Source organism: Pongo abelii, chromosome 6 (assembly GCF_028885655.2).
Source record: "Pongo abelii isolate AG06213 chromosome 6, NHGRI_mPonAbe1-v2.0_pri, whole genome shotgun sequence".
NCBI classification, from domain to species: Eukaryota; Metazoa; Chordata; class Mammalia; order Primates; family Hominidae; genus Pongo; species Pongo abelii.
The window spans coordinates 94909146-94925798 of NC_071991.2; the positions used below are offsets into that span (position 1 = coordinate 94909146).

General features: G+C 33.4%; 1 long non-coding RNA gene across 1 annotated transcript in view; it reads left to right on the forward strand.

Annotated features, from left to right (window-relative positions):
* The first annotated feature begins 6609 nt into the window (after nucleotides 1-6609).
* The window catches only part of LOC129060263 (uncharacterized), a 49874-nt gene continuing 39830 nt past the window's right edge, over nucleotides 6610-16653 (forward strand). The window contains exons 1-2 of the long non-coding RNA XR_008526842.1: nucleotides 6610-6712; nucleotides 7606-7680. This is a non-coding gene — a long non-coding RNA (uncharacterized LOC129060263). The remainder of the gene's footprint in view (nucleotides 6713-7605; nucleotides 7681-16653) is intronic.

The window sequence follows — 16653 nt, forward strand, 5'->3', positions numbered from 1 at the left end:
CATGGAGTTATTTCTATACTAAAAACAAGAAGTCACTATTATTTGCTTATTGTTTATATGTATTATTTATATATTATGGTTGTTTTAGAACATAGTGCCATAATTTTTGACACTTATCCCATTGAGAAGTGGATTCTAGTCTTTTCTTTTGAATCTGCTCAAGCTTGTGACTATTTCATATGCAAGAATGTGGCAAGTTACCTTATGTGGCTTTCCAAATTAGGTAATGAAATGCTATGTGGGTTTTACCTTTTGTTGGAACTCTTGCTTTTTAAAGAACTGAGTCATCATATACGTCTGAATACCCCAAAATTCCCATGCTGTGAGAAAGCCAGGCCAAATGGAGAAACCTTGTATAGCAGTTCCGCTCAACAATTCCGGATGAGTCTAGGCTTTGAGTCTTCCCAGCCCAGGTAGAAGATACATGAACAAAAAAGGGTCCAGATCATTTCAATCCAGCCATTTAAATTACTCCCAGATAGTCCGGTTTTTCCTGCTGAGATTGCAAATATTATGAAGCAGAGGCAAGCTCTCTCTACCATGCTCTCTTTAAAATCTTTTTTATTTTATTATTTTTATAATTATACTTTAAGTTTTAGGGTACATGTGCACAATGTGCAGGTTTGTTACATATGTATACCTGTGCCATGTTGGTGTGCTGCACTCATTAACCCATCATTTAGCATTAGGTGTATCTCCAAATGCTATCCCTCGCCCCTCCCCCCACCCCACAAATGTCCCCAGAGTGTGATGTTCCGCTTCCTGTGTCCATGTGTTCTCATTGTTCAATTCCCACCTATGAGTGAGAACATGCGGTGTTTGGTTTTTTGTCCTTGTGATAGTTTGCTGAGAATGATGGTTTCCAGTTTCATCCATGTCCCTACAAAGGACATGAACTCATCATTTTTTATGGCTGCATAGTATTCCATGGCATATGTGTGCCACATTTTCTTAATCCAGTCTATCATTGTTGGACATTTGGGTTGGTTCCAAGTCTTTGCTATGGTGAATAGTGCCACAATAAACATATGTGTGCATGTGTCTTTATAGCAGCATGATTTATAGTCCTTTGGGTATATACCCAGTAATGGGATGGCTGGGTCAAATGGTATTTCTAGTTCTAGATCCCTGAGGAATCGCCACACTGACTTCCACAATGGTTGAACTAGTTTACAGTCCCACCAACAGTGTAAAAGTGTTCCTGTTTCTCCACATCCTCTCCAGCACCTGTTTTGACACAGAACCATGAGCAAGAGAAGATTGCTTGTTTTTTTGTTTGTTTGTTTTGTTTGTTTTTGTCATTAAGGTTTGGGGGTTTGCTATACAAAAACAGAAAACAGGAAGATAATTGGGAATAGGACAAAAATCTTAGGAGAGTTTCATTAAAAAACCTATATCATGCTAGTTTGGGGACCAATTACTTAGAAGTCTGCTGGTCCTTGAGGAGCCTATCCATAAAGGCTTAAATGGAAGTGAGGAAAATGTTGCTGGAAGCTTGAGGAAAGGGGACTTTGGTCATGCAGTAGAAGAAAATTTCACATCACTGCATCTGTAGTAACATTAAAAAAAATGAAATGTACCTAATGGAGTCACTATTATGGGCAAGAATTCCAGACATGATGTTAAAAGGTAGCACCTGACTTCTAGCTTCTTATAATAAAATTTTAGATTAGAGAGATAAACTAAAGAACAAACCATTCGTTTTCAAGTAGAATTTAGAGAAAACACACAGGGAAACCAGAACTGTCTTTCCAGCCAGCAGAGGAATCTCAAAGAAAGACATCAAGACCAAGATCAGATCCGGAATGTTGTCAAGACAACATGGCTTTGGGATAAAAATGAAGCCAATGTTTGGGAGAAAAACTCTGTGTTAAGATCCCAAAATGAGTTAAAATATTTTTCTTATGTATGCTTCAGGAAGACATAAGACCTCCCAAGGATTTTAAGGATAATAAGTCTTAGAGATACTATTAAATAGGATTTCTAGGAACCTTAAGGGTTTCGTCATACAGCAGTCCCACACAGTAATGGGACTTAAGACAGATAGCAAAAGGCATAAGTGAAAGATATTTATAGATATGGCTTTTGCCTAATGAATTGAATTATACTGATGCATAAAACACTGACAGAGTTTTTAGTAGAATCCAGCCTAGATTGAAAGGGATGTGAACAATATTAAATAAAAAGAGGGCTTTATAGCCTCAAATGTCTATGGGCAGTAAACTAAAATGTGAACATGATACAAATGGCAAGGTGGAGCCACATGCTGCAGATAATCATTTTCAGGGAGCAGGCCTCGGTCCTAATCAAATAATGGCAGGTAGGGCTGGCTGGTTTACAGAATTGTTATGAACTAGAAGCAACTTTTATGTACCTTCTTTTTCACTCTAGGAAAAAAAAAAAAAATGTCTGTTGAAGTAATCCCACCATTGAATGTCAGATGTGGTAGTGGTAGGAGACAGATTGATCTAGATGAACTGTAATAATAAAAAAATTGCATCTGAGGAGCCTCAACTGTATCTGGTTCTATTTAAATAATGAAATTATGTATCATGCACTTGATCTTACAAGTCATTTGAGGGTCTTGGAAGAGAGTAAGTTCATTTTGCCTGTGTGTTATGTGCATAAACAATTTATAGTCAGAAGGCATACAAGTGTAGTTTTCAAAAACGGTGGCAAATTCTTTGACATTTCTCCCATCAAGAAATCAGGTCTAGGTCTCTTTCACTTGAATCTGAGTGCTCTATGACAATGTAACTGATAGAGTATACCAGAAGTAATATTGCGTGACTTGTGTGTCCATTATAAAAGATCAGGCACCTTGTTTCCTAGATAACTTGGTCTTGGATTTCTAAGTCATAATGTAAGAAGTCTGAAGACTCATGTCTGAAAAGCCCAAGCCACATTGAGAGGTCACCTGTAGGCACTTTGGTTGATAATCCCAGCTAAACCATTCTTAGTTTCATCTCAGTGCTAGAACCTGGGTAAAGAAACCTCCAGATAGTTTTAGCTATAAGCCAATACTTTTGCAGAACCAAGTAATTTCCACTGTGGCCTGTATGAATTTCTGATTTGCAAAATCCATGAGCAAAATAAAATGATAGTTCTTTTTCACCACTAAGTTTGGAATGGCTCAGAACATACCACTAGGTTGGAAATGGTTTATAGTCAGAATAGAATAAACTCTTAATGTTTATAGCTATATAGAACTATAAATCCCAAGCATATTTACAAGTAGAACAAAATTAAATTCAAATGAAAACTAGTTTAATATATCATTTTTCTGCAAAATAAGTTAATTAATTAATGGCCAAAACATGAGTTCCACATACTAGATGATAAATTATACCAACAATATTATTTTTCTTTAATTACTATGCAATTGTTATTCCTGAAACACAATGTCAAGTTATTTTACTTCAATTCATTTAGACATATTGGTTACATTTTATGTCTTCCTCTCCTTTTCTCATTAAAAAACATATCAACATATTTTCATTTTCATGATACCAAATTAAAGCTTTTTAAACTGTAAATTATGACTGAAAAAAGTTTTTTATTTTACACTTAGAGAAACAATTAAACATGACTTTAATAACATACATGGGATGGTGGTTTTCCAGCATATTAACAAATTCAATATTGTAATTTTCATTGCTAACAGAGTACTAACAAGATTGTAAACATGCAAGCATAAGCATTGAAATTGTATTTTTGTTGCTTATAATTGCTCTTTCAAAAGACCCAGCATATGCATGAACATGGTGACAGATTCAGTTGATAAACAATAGTCTGCATATGTACTTTAGTATCTAATTACACCACATGAATCTAAAAACAAATATAGTAATCTATATTTTTGACATGTCTAGATAGTACAAAACATAAAATAACTAAAATTGTTGTACAATGTATTACTTTTATTAAGATTAGCCAGCCTTTTATTAAATGTTTACTATCTGCCTAACTCTGTAGTAAGAACTTTGCATAAATTCATATTTGGTTCACCCGATACTTTGGGGTAGACAGTTTTATTATATCCATTTTACAGAAAAAGAAACTAAAGCTTAGGGAAATCACGTAACTTGCCAAATACAAAGAATTGGTATGCAAATACTAGAGCAGATTTGGAAGCAGTAGGGTCATCTAGGCTTTCTGATTTTTAAATCAAATCTCCTTAGCAATTTGCAGATTAAATTTTCATTTCTAACCATTTGCTTTCATGTTCAGTATAAATTATTTGCATATACAGAGAATACTACCTACATTACTTCTAATTAATCTGTAGGTGTAATGTCAAGATTTTATGGTTTTCATCATAAAGCATTTTAATTGTGTATCATTGTCTGGTACTCTATTTGTCTTAAAATTCTAGTAATTTTCACATCAACAGCTGATACAGATTTATGAGTGAATAATTCTCATTAATGTAGAAACAAAACAAGACTAGAGTGTCATGTACATTAACTTGAGAATGTATTTTTGAAATGTTTGTCATTTTTGTTTCTTGAAGTAAGTGATAGGATAGTTAGGAGTGGAGAATAAAATATAGTTAAATGAAGGCTCAAAAAGACTAGGCAAAATCTGTATTTCAAGAATATAAGCTCCCGTGGCTTCCCTTTCAAGACAAGGGATACAAAGGAGCATAATTACAATGAACATCCCAAGGTCACTGCTAGAAGCCTTACTGCCTTATTAATTTATCCTGTTTTCACCAAAGTTCAATTTACACAAATATAGATATAAATCAGTGACTAAGATTAGCCATAAAGAGTCTGCTGTTACCAAGTTTCTACTCTTCGATTATCCTCTTGAGTCTTTGTTCAGACCTCATTTATTTTAGGGACTACTTTATATTTTTTAGTTCATGGCTCCTCATACATTAAATTTTAAGTAATTATTTGTGATAAGAATAATGGGAACTTTAGTTTTCCACAGATTTCAATAAATTGTGCTAAACATGTATTAATAAATTTCAAAGACAAGTATTCTGATTTTACAGAACCATGTTTTTCATAGGCTAGATTGAGTTGTTATAGGAAGTCTTAACATCCTTATGATTACTCAGTTTTACTGAATTAAGATCTTCTGATTTGATTGCTCAGTATTAGTCACTAAGTACCAGATGTAGAGCCTAGTAATTCCCATAAGTCAATGACATCATTTATGAAAGGAAATTATTGTTTACTAGATTCATCGTCTTATACTTTTTGTACCATATATTTTAAAAATAGCTTTCTAAATTTAGGAAAATTATGTCACAAATCTACTCTTATTTGAAATTCCTAAGTTCTTTTCACTTTCACAGAGCACAAAACATTGATTTTCATTGTCTATGCAGCAGATAATCATTAAAGTAGCATTTATCTATACTCTGCATTCTGTAACTATAAAGTAATAGAAAGTATTGATTGGATTCTCTTGAATTTCTGATTTTTAAAATGGCACACATAAATTTATGAAAGTAACTGAAAGCTATATACATAGGTTCAAAAAGTTTAACATTCATCCCTTCTTAAGTGCATGTGAAATAGTAAAAGCAAACATTTTAAGAAAAATGTAATTCACAAGACAGTAACTTGATATTTATGAATCTCACTGGCCTGGCAATTTTTCAAGATATTTTCAAATACATTAGCTACATTTAAAGACTTTAAACCAGTGGACAAAAAAATAAATTTTCACATTAAGACAAGAATGGCAATAAGAGTGATTACTTGGGAAAATTCATGTTATTCATCTGAAAACTGATTTATAAGCCATACCAAATAAGTTAATTCTGTGGGCTAATTCTTGAACATTAATTCTTCTGATACTTGGAAAAATAATTGTAAATATTTAATTTTTAATATAATTTTAGAAATTTGATTTTATTTCGAAATAATAGTTAAAAACAATAAAAATTTTATGGTGATTATTTCCATATTCTGTTTACACTTTTCTCATATTAAGTTGACAAACTAAATGTCAAGCTGTGTATGCAGGAGAAAGTGTCTTTCTTTACATGTTAGAAAACATTCAATAGTATTTTAAAAGAGGCAAGAGTATATTGAGACATTTAATTTAAATAAAATACAAAAACTATGCTTTTAAGCATAATGTAAAAATGCATACAAAAGCATAATATAATATCAACAAATTTAAAAAGAAAGAATTATGTTTTTTGATAGTATAAAATGTTCCTACTGAAAATGCTTTATAATTTTAAAATGGTAAACTACTTAGAAAAAAATATAGAGCTGTAGAATTTTTAAAAATTAAATGTAGCATGAATTATGTAGCCAAAGTAGAATACAGAGATAGTCTTCTCTTTTATTCTCTCATTAGAAACTCACATCATATATAGTATTTCAGATCGAGATAGTAGTAAAGTGAAAATATTTGCTATTTATCATTATAATTTACAAATTAAACAACATAGTACTATTAGGGGAAAATTGGACAACCATGGCTTTTTCCTTGTCCAGATAACTTTGATAACTTCTGCCAGCCAACAGTCAATTCCAATGGATCATTTAAACAGTCTATGACTACTTTACATTCTTAGAACCCTGTCCAGCTCTGCAGTCTGGCAAAATAAGTTATTTCCCCAGTGATAACAAACTGGGAGAATGACTGGAGAGGTTTTGCAGCAGGGCCAAGATCTCACAGTGTTCCTCTCTTTAACTGGGATCTAGGAGAAACCCAGATTTCCCTCAACAGATAATCATTGGTAAGAACAATATCCTGTATAATGAGGCCAAAGTGACTATGTAGTAGGAGGTGAATACTTAACTTGTTAACGTAGTTTGAAGAGTGGGTGAAGTGGTTTTTTAAAAGATGAACTTTAATTTAATGAAAATTCATTGGAATATCTATGACAGATAAAGTAATCAAAAGATATCTAACAAAAGTTAATATTATCTAGAAGGAAAAACTGAGAAAACATATATGTAAATACTTTCCACAAGATGTCAGTTAAGAATGACATCTTAACTGAAATACTTGCAAGTGGGAAGACATAGGAGAAAGACAGACAATTGTTCTTGCATCAGTCTAATTACTACTGCAAAAATTAATATTCATTTTAGCATTTCTAGCTCCATCTTACAGGGTCTATATATTTAAAATAGCATATGTGTATCACAGTGCTCCATCTGTGTAAGTATTATAGTCTGGCTGACAGGGATTTTACTCTTCCAGGGGAAAAATAAAACTTTTACTGCTCAAAACAGTATTTGGACCTTTTTTACTCATTTAAGTGTCTAAAACAAGAAATAAAATTTTAAAATATCTTGTTTTCAAAAGCTTCTCAGAAATCATAGAGTTAAACTAAAACAACAAATGTTAAGGATAATTTGGTTAAAGAAAACATTACATTTCATGAGTTAAAATATAACTCCCAGCTTCTTAAAACAGAAATCCATACTCTTGCCAAGATCATTTTATACTCTGTCACGTACACATTAGTTTGTTTTTGAAAAAATAAGAAAAGCTTTTCTGTTATTTTTATAAAGACATTTACAATTCTTGTAATTTTTCAACCTGCCAATTGCAAGAAAATTTAGTAAAGCACACCTACATAATTCACATTTTGATAAGAAAATCTGAAATATCTGTTTGCAGTAACTATCAATGGCACGCCCGGAAGCTATGCTGTCATTCTGAATAGATCTGTTTGACTTATCACTTAAAAGTAAGGTAAGTTCCCTAGGATCAAACACATACAGATGTTTAAGACTTATGGTACAAATTAGAGGGGGAAAATGGTCTTAAAAGAGCCAATCTGTTTAAAATGCAAACTTGTCTTTTAAAAATTTTCTCCTGGAGATTCAGCTCTCACCGAAGTTTTGTCTACATTGGTAATCATTCTCTATGAGATTTGCCAACGTTCACTGTCTATCCCCAATGGAAAGAAAGAAAATGGATGTTTTCCATCTGCAGCAAAATAGAGTCAAAACAAATGCATTTAAATTGGAAACATTTGTGGCTAAAAGAGCTGTTCTCTATGAAAACATCTGGTTGCACTTTTAAGTCATTGCCAAATAAACGCATGCTGGAAAATCTATTTTATGCCACACATGGTCACCCATGTAGATGTAGCCTAAACCTGTTTTTGTTTGAGGTCAACACCCTATTTTAGGAAGAAAAGTACAGGTTTGTGAGTGTGCACTGATTTTTTAACAATACTGCAGAAATGGCCATGGAAGTTTGAACATGTCTACTTTCTTCCAGATGGGGAACAGAGTAGGACAGACGTGCTTTTGATAGTTCTCAGGTAGACAATGCAAAGATGGAAATAATGATGGTTGTGGGACAGATCAAATAACTACTTACTTGTGAACAAAGACTGTTTGTGGTTTCTGATTTCAGCTAGCTCTGGCTGTTATTTTTTTCTTATTTACATAGACTCAGATAACTAAAATGACCTGAAGAGATGGTATTTCAGAATATTTGGGTGACCACATTTATTTGTTATGGTAAGTAACCCCCAAATACCAGTGGCTTAACACAACAGATGTTTCTTTTTCACTCAAGCCTATTGCAGATGTTACTGTTTGATGGATAGTTTTCAGCATTGTCATTTAGGGACCCAAGTTCTTTAAATTGTGTGGCTCTCCCAGTAAGTAGGGCTCAAAGATCACTGAAGATGGTTCTGTGTCTTATCATCACAGAGAGTTAATAGGCTCATTCTGGAGGTTTTTAGGTGACAGGCCTGGAATTGTATACAGCACTTCCACATTCACTAACCACACATAAAGGACTCAGATGTAGCTGTGAAACAGGAAGAATAGGATATGGGTGTTGGTGAATGCAAAGTTACCTCTGCTACACAGAGGATTCTGAATACATAGAAAATTCTTCAAATATTAAAATACCACACTTTGTATTTTGTTACCTATATAATGCAATTGTCAGATAAAGTCATAGTAGCTATTTTACAAATGTTACTGGCTTTTGCCTCTTCTTATCACAAAGGACATTAGCTGCCTAGTAAAGTAACCCTCAGATATGTTTCTGAAAGTGTCTCACTGGCACTCATGAAGACACTTGCTATTGCTGCACTACCTTTTGTCTGCTAGGCAGCTTCTGGGTATCACTATCTCTCCTCTTTATTGTACCACTTCCAATGAAAACTACCATCTCCCAATGAATCATCTGCAAGATACCGCTGTGTCTAAACAGAATATGCACATTTGAAGGGAAGACAGCATAGGCCCTTGGGATGTCCAGTTTACACTAAGTACTGTTGCAAAATGTGGATGAAGTTGTTAAATGTGGCTCCAGGCATTGATGCTTGTCTCTCAGAAATTTTCCCCCTTCTCCTTCACCTTCTTCCTATAGCCCTTCTCTATATATGTCTTTGACTTGTTTTAGGATAAGACTTGTCTTAGGCTATCATAAATGTCTGAGCATGTCTAGGCATGTCTAAAACCTTTACGCTCAACCAAGCCTACATATATATGGTTATATTTAATCCTTGCAACAAATCTAAGGGGTAGATCTAAACTATTGTAATTATTATTGCTTCTATTTCTCTAATGAGGGAACTTAACCTCTATGAAATTAAGCAGTTTATCCAATCTAGCAAAATTCTAGATCAGTTCTCCAAATCTAAAATTCAGGCTCTTAAACATTGCACTATTTTTCTTCCTTTAAGTTTCAGACAAGGACTTTTACATTATTTTCATTAAATATGCCTCAGTTTTACATATTTCTCCATTCCTTTTCTCCTCCCTAAAATGTCTGTCACTCATTTTTACTGAAATTGGTGATGTTTAACTTAAAACAATCCCACGTTAGTGCTTTAATAGAACTCACTGAATCCTGGGTGGCAAATTGATACACGAATAATAAATGAGACATCCTATATAGAATATAGGGATGGGGACTGTGTGCTCAAAGAAGTAGCTACTGCTTAACTCAAGCCAATGATTGTCATTTAGGAATGCATACTATGTATTGCCAAATCTTATGATTTTCCAAGGGAAGCTAGGAATTTGGATTTTTATGTGAAAACTTCTGATTTTAATTATTATCATTTTGCTCACATTTTTCTTGGGAGGAAAATGGATTTCTAATCTGTAATACCCAAATATGGTCCCATTTGACACCCAATTATTATTATTACTATTATTATTATTATTATTGTCGAGATGGAGTTTCGCTCTTGTTGCCCAGGCTGGAGTGCAATGGCATGATCTTGGCTCAGTGCAACTTCTGACCCCTGGGTTCAAGTGATTCTCCTGGCTCAGCCTCCTGAGTAGCTGGGATTACAGGCATGTGCCACCATGCCCAGCTAATTTTCTGTTTTTCATAGAGACAGGGTTTCTCCATGTTGGTCAGGCTGGTCTCGAACTCCTGACCTCAGGTGATCTGCCCGCCTCGGCCTCCCAAAGTGCTGGGATTACAGGTGTGAGCCACCGCGCCTGGCTGACACTCAATTATTTTTATAAGTAGGAAATAAAAAGGCTGCATTCTTCACGTTTGGTTGTACTCTAAATTTCATAACCATTACACATTTAGTAAGTCACTCACACTTTGGTTTATTCACTCATTCATTCATGTAATTCTTACATTCACATATTATTCCATTATTAACTGAATTCCATATTGTATGCAAGACATACAGTATGATGATGAAAATGAATGTTCTCTGCTTTCAAGGTGCTCATAATTTGAGATAGGAAAGAAATACATCAACAGGCAATTAAAATGCTTTTGAAGGGAGTGGAGTGATAATGGAAGGAATAATTAACTCCATCTGGGGATGGTATTTAATGATAAGTGGGAGTTGCCACAGGAAAAAGACACAGAAAGTGCAGTATACATAAGCTAGGTGTTTTAGAACAACAGGAAGAAGTTAAAAAAAAAATCTAAACGTTCTATACTGCTTGAGCAGAAGATGTTATTGGGAGTAGTGGAAAACCAAAATATACAGATTTATGAGAATAAATATCTTATAGAACACATTGTGTTGCTAAATATGAACATTGATCATATGATCACATCTATATTTATTAGCATAATATTCATATGTATATGTTTGGCTATTTTCCTCAAATACATCTTGAAATGCATAGACACCATAATAATCATCCTCGTATACTGTGAGAATTGTCATTGTGCAACCAATATACATGTATGCACTTCCACATTAACATATTAGCAAATGGGTCTGATGGCTGCTTGCCTTAGAATGTTTGTACTAAAATTAATATGTAGTTGAACTCTTTTTAAAATCAGAATATAAATACAATGTCGACAATTAGCCTTGAAATCTTACATATATGATTGAAAACATCTTCAGTTTATATTGAGTTTTTAATAGTTTTATCAATATGATGTAACATTTCTAAGCAGACTTATATTTCCAATAAGAGAAACTGTATAATTTACCCTTCAAAATGGTCATTTTGAGAGTGAAAGAACACTTGGTAATTATGCCAGGATAGAGTAGATGGTCATCTTACCAATAATCACAGCAGTAATTGACAAAAAGTATGTTTCAGACATCTACAAATTTCTATAAATACTCATTGGAAAAATACGAAATTATAAAATAATTAACACTAGTCATACTGAGCTCATGCCTGTAATATTTAAAAGAAAGGGCAGATTTTTCTCACAAAAAAAACAAATATAACTATATTTGGTATCAAGAAAATATCCACATATATAAAAAGCTATAGGATGGTGGGGAAAATTTTGGTGACGTTTTAAGGAGAAGGAAAATAGAAATATACGGTAGGCTGTATGGTATTAATGTAAATATGTCAGCCATTTAAAAGGACGAGTTGAAAGGTGAGCTATAGGATATGACGAAGATTTGATCACAAAACTATGTCAGAGACAAGAAGTACTTGTGATGTGGAAATGTGATAATTCAGATAGCAATAAATATAGATAGGTATAAATTATATTTTACTAAAATAAGAGCCTTTATTATATATTTACTTTGTCTTAGAGGATTCTTAAGAAGGTAAAGGGAGTAAGTAGGGTGAGCTGCTATCTTGGATTTGAATCTGCAGGAACAAGGATTACGTAAAGTTAATGCCATTTGGAGAAAAGTGAGCATGCCATCTTAATATATATGATGGCCAAGGCAGAAAATATTGAGTTTGATCACAGGTATCTCCTGTGTATTATGGATTTCCCCATCTTCAAGGAAAAGGCTTCACTGGTTAAAATTCCCTTGACTAAAAAGAAAGGGAGTATTTTAAAACTATGCTTATCAAGATGAGTTCCTTTTCAAGAAGGAAAAAGGCAAGTTAGCTGTAAGACGTGGCTTCTTAGAATATTTTATAATGATAATGTTGAAAATGAAATTAAGAAATGATAATTTCCTGCTAATATCACACATAATGTGTGTGCTATGTGCCAGACACCATACTTAGCACAACCTATATACCTATTTTACAAAAGAGAACAATGAGACTTAAAGTCAACATTTATTCAAATAATATAATAGACATTATGAGATACATTTTAGGTTTTGTGACTATGTAGCTAGGACTCAAACCTAAGTATCTCTGAATATGATTATTAGTAGCCATTTTGTCTTTCTTATAGAAGTATCCAAACAAAAGTTAGTAGAAAATAAAACATCAATGCAATCTTACCCTGTTATCATGTAAGTATAATGTATACCTCAAGAGGATTATATACTACTCTGAACCAATCAACTTCCATTTGCAAAATAACCAAGTATAGTTTGGGACATTGCATTTAAGAAATTTGCAGATATGCCTTTGAAAAACATGCATATATTTTGGAGGGCATCTGGGATTATATCAGCTAAAAAAGAATTACAGGCTTAGTAATATTTAACCTAGAGAATAGAACAAATGAACAATTAAGTAAAACTGTGATATTCCTTTTCAAATTCATGAAGCAATGAAAATAATTGCAATGAAGCTTTTTAAAGGTAGCTCCAAAGAGCAAGATTAAGATGATAAAAAGGAAGATAAAGAGGCAGTTTTCACTCACAATGCAGAGAAAGACAATGGGGTTTAAAATTTTGAATAGCTCTGAGCCAAGGGTGTCATATGCCTGTTGTCTATGTCATGTATATATACAAATATGAATAATTTTAAAATATAAACATATAGTATAAAATATGTAAATAGGTTTATATTTATATATAAGTAAATTATTTAAAAACCTGTGAGGAAATTGATATTATCCTCATTTTAAAAATAAGACAAGTGAGGGGTTCGGAGAAGCTATAAATAATAGAGCTGCTAAGAGGCTAGCCGTCTTCCTGTTCTGTTCCCCATCAAACCATATATATAAATTGAGTTCTCCAAGAATGGAGTGAAATGTCCAACACACCTTCCTTGTAGTCTTGATTTTTTAATGTGCAAATAAGAATGCTAGAAGTGACTGTTATAATTCTTTTTTCCATCTCCAAACAATGCCACCTTGCCTCATGTTCTACTAGATTCATCACTCATTACAGAGACACCAAATTGACAAAGATTGTGTTCATATGTTCAGGCCTAATTTGTAAGAGTATTGATGAGTTATTTTGTTATCATAACCTTGGGAATTTGAGGGACTAATATAATTAACTTTGATCCTTTAAAACTGTCTACTTCAATTTCAGCAAAACTTTGTTCAATTTTCATTTTGCGACAGATTGATTGGGTACGATCCATATACTGCTTGATAACTAAGAATTCAAGGCCTGACTACTTTTCCAAACTGCATACATTATTAAACCTTGAAAAGAACATTTTAAGAAAGCAAAAAGAGAAAAAAAATCATTTACCCTCAATTTTCCCCTTCATTCCTCATCTGTCAACATAAACACTCTATTAGGGAAAAACAAAACCAAAAACAGTGCTTTTTAAACTGGATACCTTTTTTTATTAGAGATAAATTAGCAGCAATTTTTTAAAGTTTCGGTTCTTTGAAGTGTTTGGGGGGCATTTTAGAATAAAAAGTTATTGAAACCCACTGAGCAACCAAATAACAAGCAAATACCTGAATGGTCTTCTAGCACTGCTAAAATACTGTGGTCCTAAATAAACATATCAACTGGGAGAAATACAATGTTTCTTATTAAACTTTCTATATCTGTTAGTTTGACATCTTATACGAAATAATTCATATAATGAATGGGAATTTGTCCCAGTAATAAGATTATATAATAATTCAGAAAGCATAAACTACCATTTTCTCCAAGGGTTACTTAAGCCTTTGGTTCAAAAGAGCTTGAGTTCCCCATGAAAGGTCTGTACTTTTTCAGGCACGCAATCAGTGACTCAGGATGAGTAATAGGGCCAGGCATCTCCTTTCCCTCCCCTTCTCTCCTCTGTTCTTTCCTGCTTCACCAGAAAATACAAATTAATTGACTGTTTTTAGCATGCCCTTCTGTTGTTTATCTTAGCTCTTGACATTCAAAGATGCTTTAAAAATCTATGGCTATTTTATAACTAGGCTATATTTTAGAAGGAGCTAACAAATAATCAATGAAAGGGAAAAATACTGTTTTATGACTTAATGTTTGACTGGATATATTATTTACTTATATTTCATTTTTATAATGTCAAATAGAGATGTTAATACTTGCAATACTTGGTATAAGCGTACAAATTTACATATATATGTGCACATATACAGTTCTGATTTGGCTGCCCTGGCTTCTGTTTCCTAATCTTAAAAATCTGTAAAGGGCACTCATTTTTTCCTCAGTTAATAATGCGAAAAAGACTGCACTGACATGGTTAGATTCCTAGGACTCTCAGTTCTTTAGAGATGGACTAAATGGCTGGTTTCATCGCTTACAAAAGTGTCTGACGGTTCTGACACACACACACACACACACACACACACACACACACAGGAGGGGTCTTCAATAAGTTCACGGAAAGTGTATATTATGACAAATCAATGCATGGATTTCAAAATATTTTTGCTTCAAAATAATTGCATGCTAATTTGCTATAATATGTCTGAAGAGGACCTAGTTTAAGGCACAAAAAAGATAATACATCAGTTTGAAAAGAGCCCCTATAAGAGCAGTGTGAATTCTACCAAAATTAAAGCAAAAACATCAAATATGTGGTGAAGTTTTAGTGTAAGAATTGTGAAATCATTGATGCTTTCCAAAAATTTATAGGGACAATGCCCCAAAGAAATCAGCAGTTTGCAAATGGGTAACTGATTTTAAGAAGTGATGAGATGATGTTGAAAATGAAGCCCAAAGTGGCAGACTATCCACACCAATTTGTAAGAAAAAAAGTAATCTTGTCCATGACCTAACTGAAGAGGACTGATGATTAATAGAACAAACAATAGCCAATACCATAGATATCTCAATTTGTTTACCACACATTTTGTGGAAAAATTAAAACTGAGCAAACCTTTCACTCAATAGGTGCTAAAACTGTTGTGCCTGAATCTGCTGCAGACAAGAACAGAGCTTTTAATGAAAATTTTTTAAAAATTGGAATCAAGAAGCATTTCTTCAAAGAGTAGTAATAGGAGATAAAATATAGCTTTACCAGTGAACTGAAGACAAAGAACAACAAAAAACAATGGCTACCAAGAGGTGGCAGTGGTCCAGTCAAAGCAAAAGCAGATCAGTCAACAGCAAAGGTCATGCAAGAATTTTTGGGGGATGCTCAAGGCATTCTGCTTATTGACTTCCTGGAGGGCCACAGAACGGTAACATCTGCTTGTTATGAGAGTGTTTTGAGAAAGTTAGCTGAAGCTTTAGCAGAAGAGTTCCCCGGGAAACTTCACCAGGGAGTCCTTCTTCACCACTACAATGCTCCTTCTCATACCTCTCTTCAAACAAGAGCAATTTTGTGAGAATTTCGATAACAAATCATTAGTCATCCACCTTACAGTTCTGACTTGGCTCCTCTAACTTCTTTCTGTTTCCTATCCTTAAAAATCTGTAAAGGGCACTCATTTTTTTCCTCAGTTAATAATGTAAAAAAGATTGCATTGACATGGTTAAATTCTCAGTTCTTTACAGATGGACTAAATGGCTGGTATTATTGCTCCCAAAAGTATCTGGAACTTGATGAAGCTTATGTTGACAAGTAAAGTTTATATTTTTATTTTTAGTATTTTAATTCCAGTTTTCCATAAACTTTTTTAAGTTCCCTTATATATATCTCACATACATAACAAACACACCTATTATATGAACATACAAATCTCTAAATCTGTCTGTCTGGTCCTAGGTAGAACTATGAAATCTGTGTTAGAGGCATTCCAAAATTTACTTCAATATCATAAATCAAATCCTTACACTTTTCTCTGAGCCAGGCTTTATAGGAGACTGAATTCAGAAAGAATGTGATGTAAAATCTTTGCCATAGTTTGTCCCTTACAGTTATTCTTCCCAATAATGATTGAAACTGACATTCTTTCAGTTACTGAAAATGCGTCCTTGAAGAAAAAAAAAAACTACTACAACTCTTCCCTGAAACCTTCCCTAAAACTGTTGACATAGTAGTGAGTGTACATAGACAATAGATATTATAATTAAAACAATTGCGTAGTATGTTAAAGGATGATAAATTCTATGGAAGAAAATAAGATAGGGAAAAAGGAATGGGAAAAAAGAGGAGTTCCTACTTAAATCAGATGATGCGAGTAAATTTCAATGAGAAAATGATAATTGAGCAAAAATTAGAAGGAGGTGATGACCCA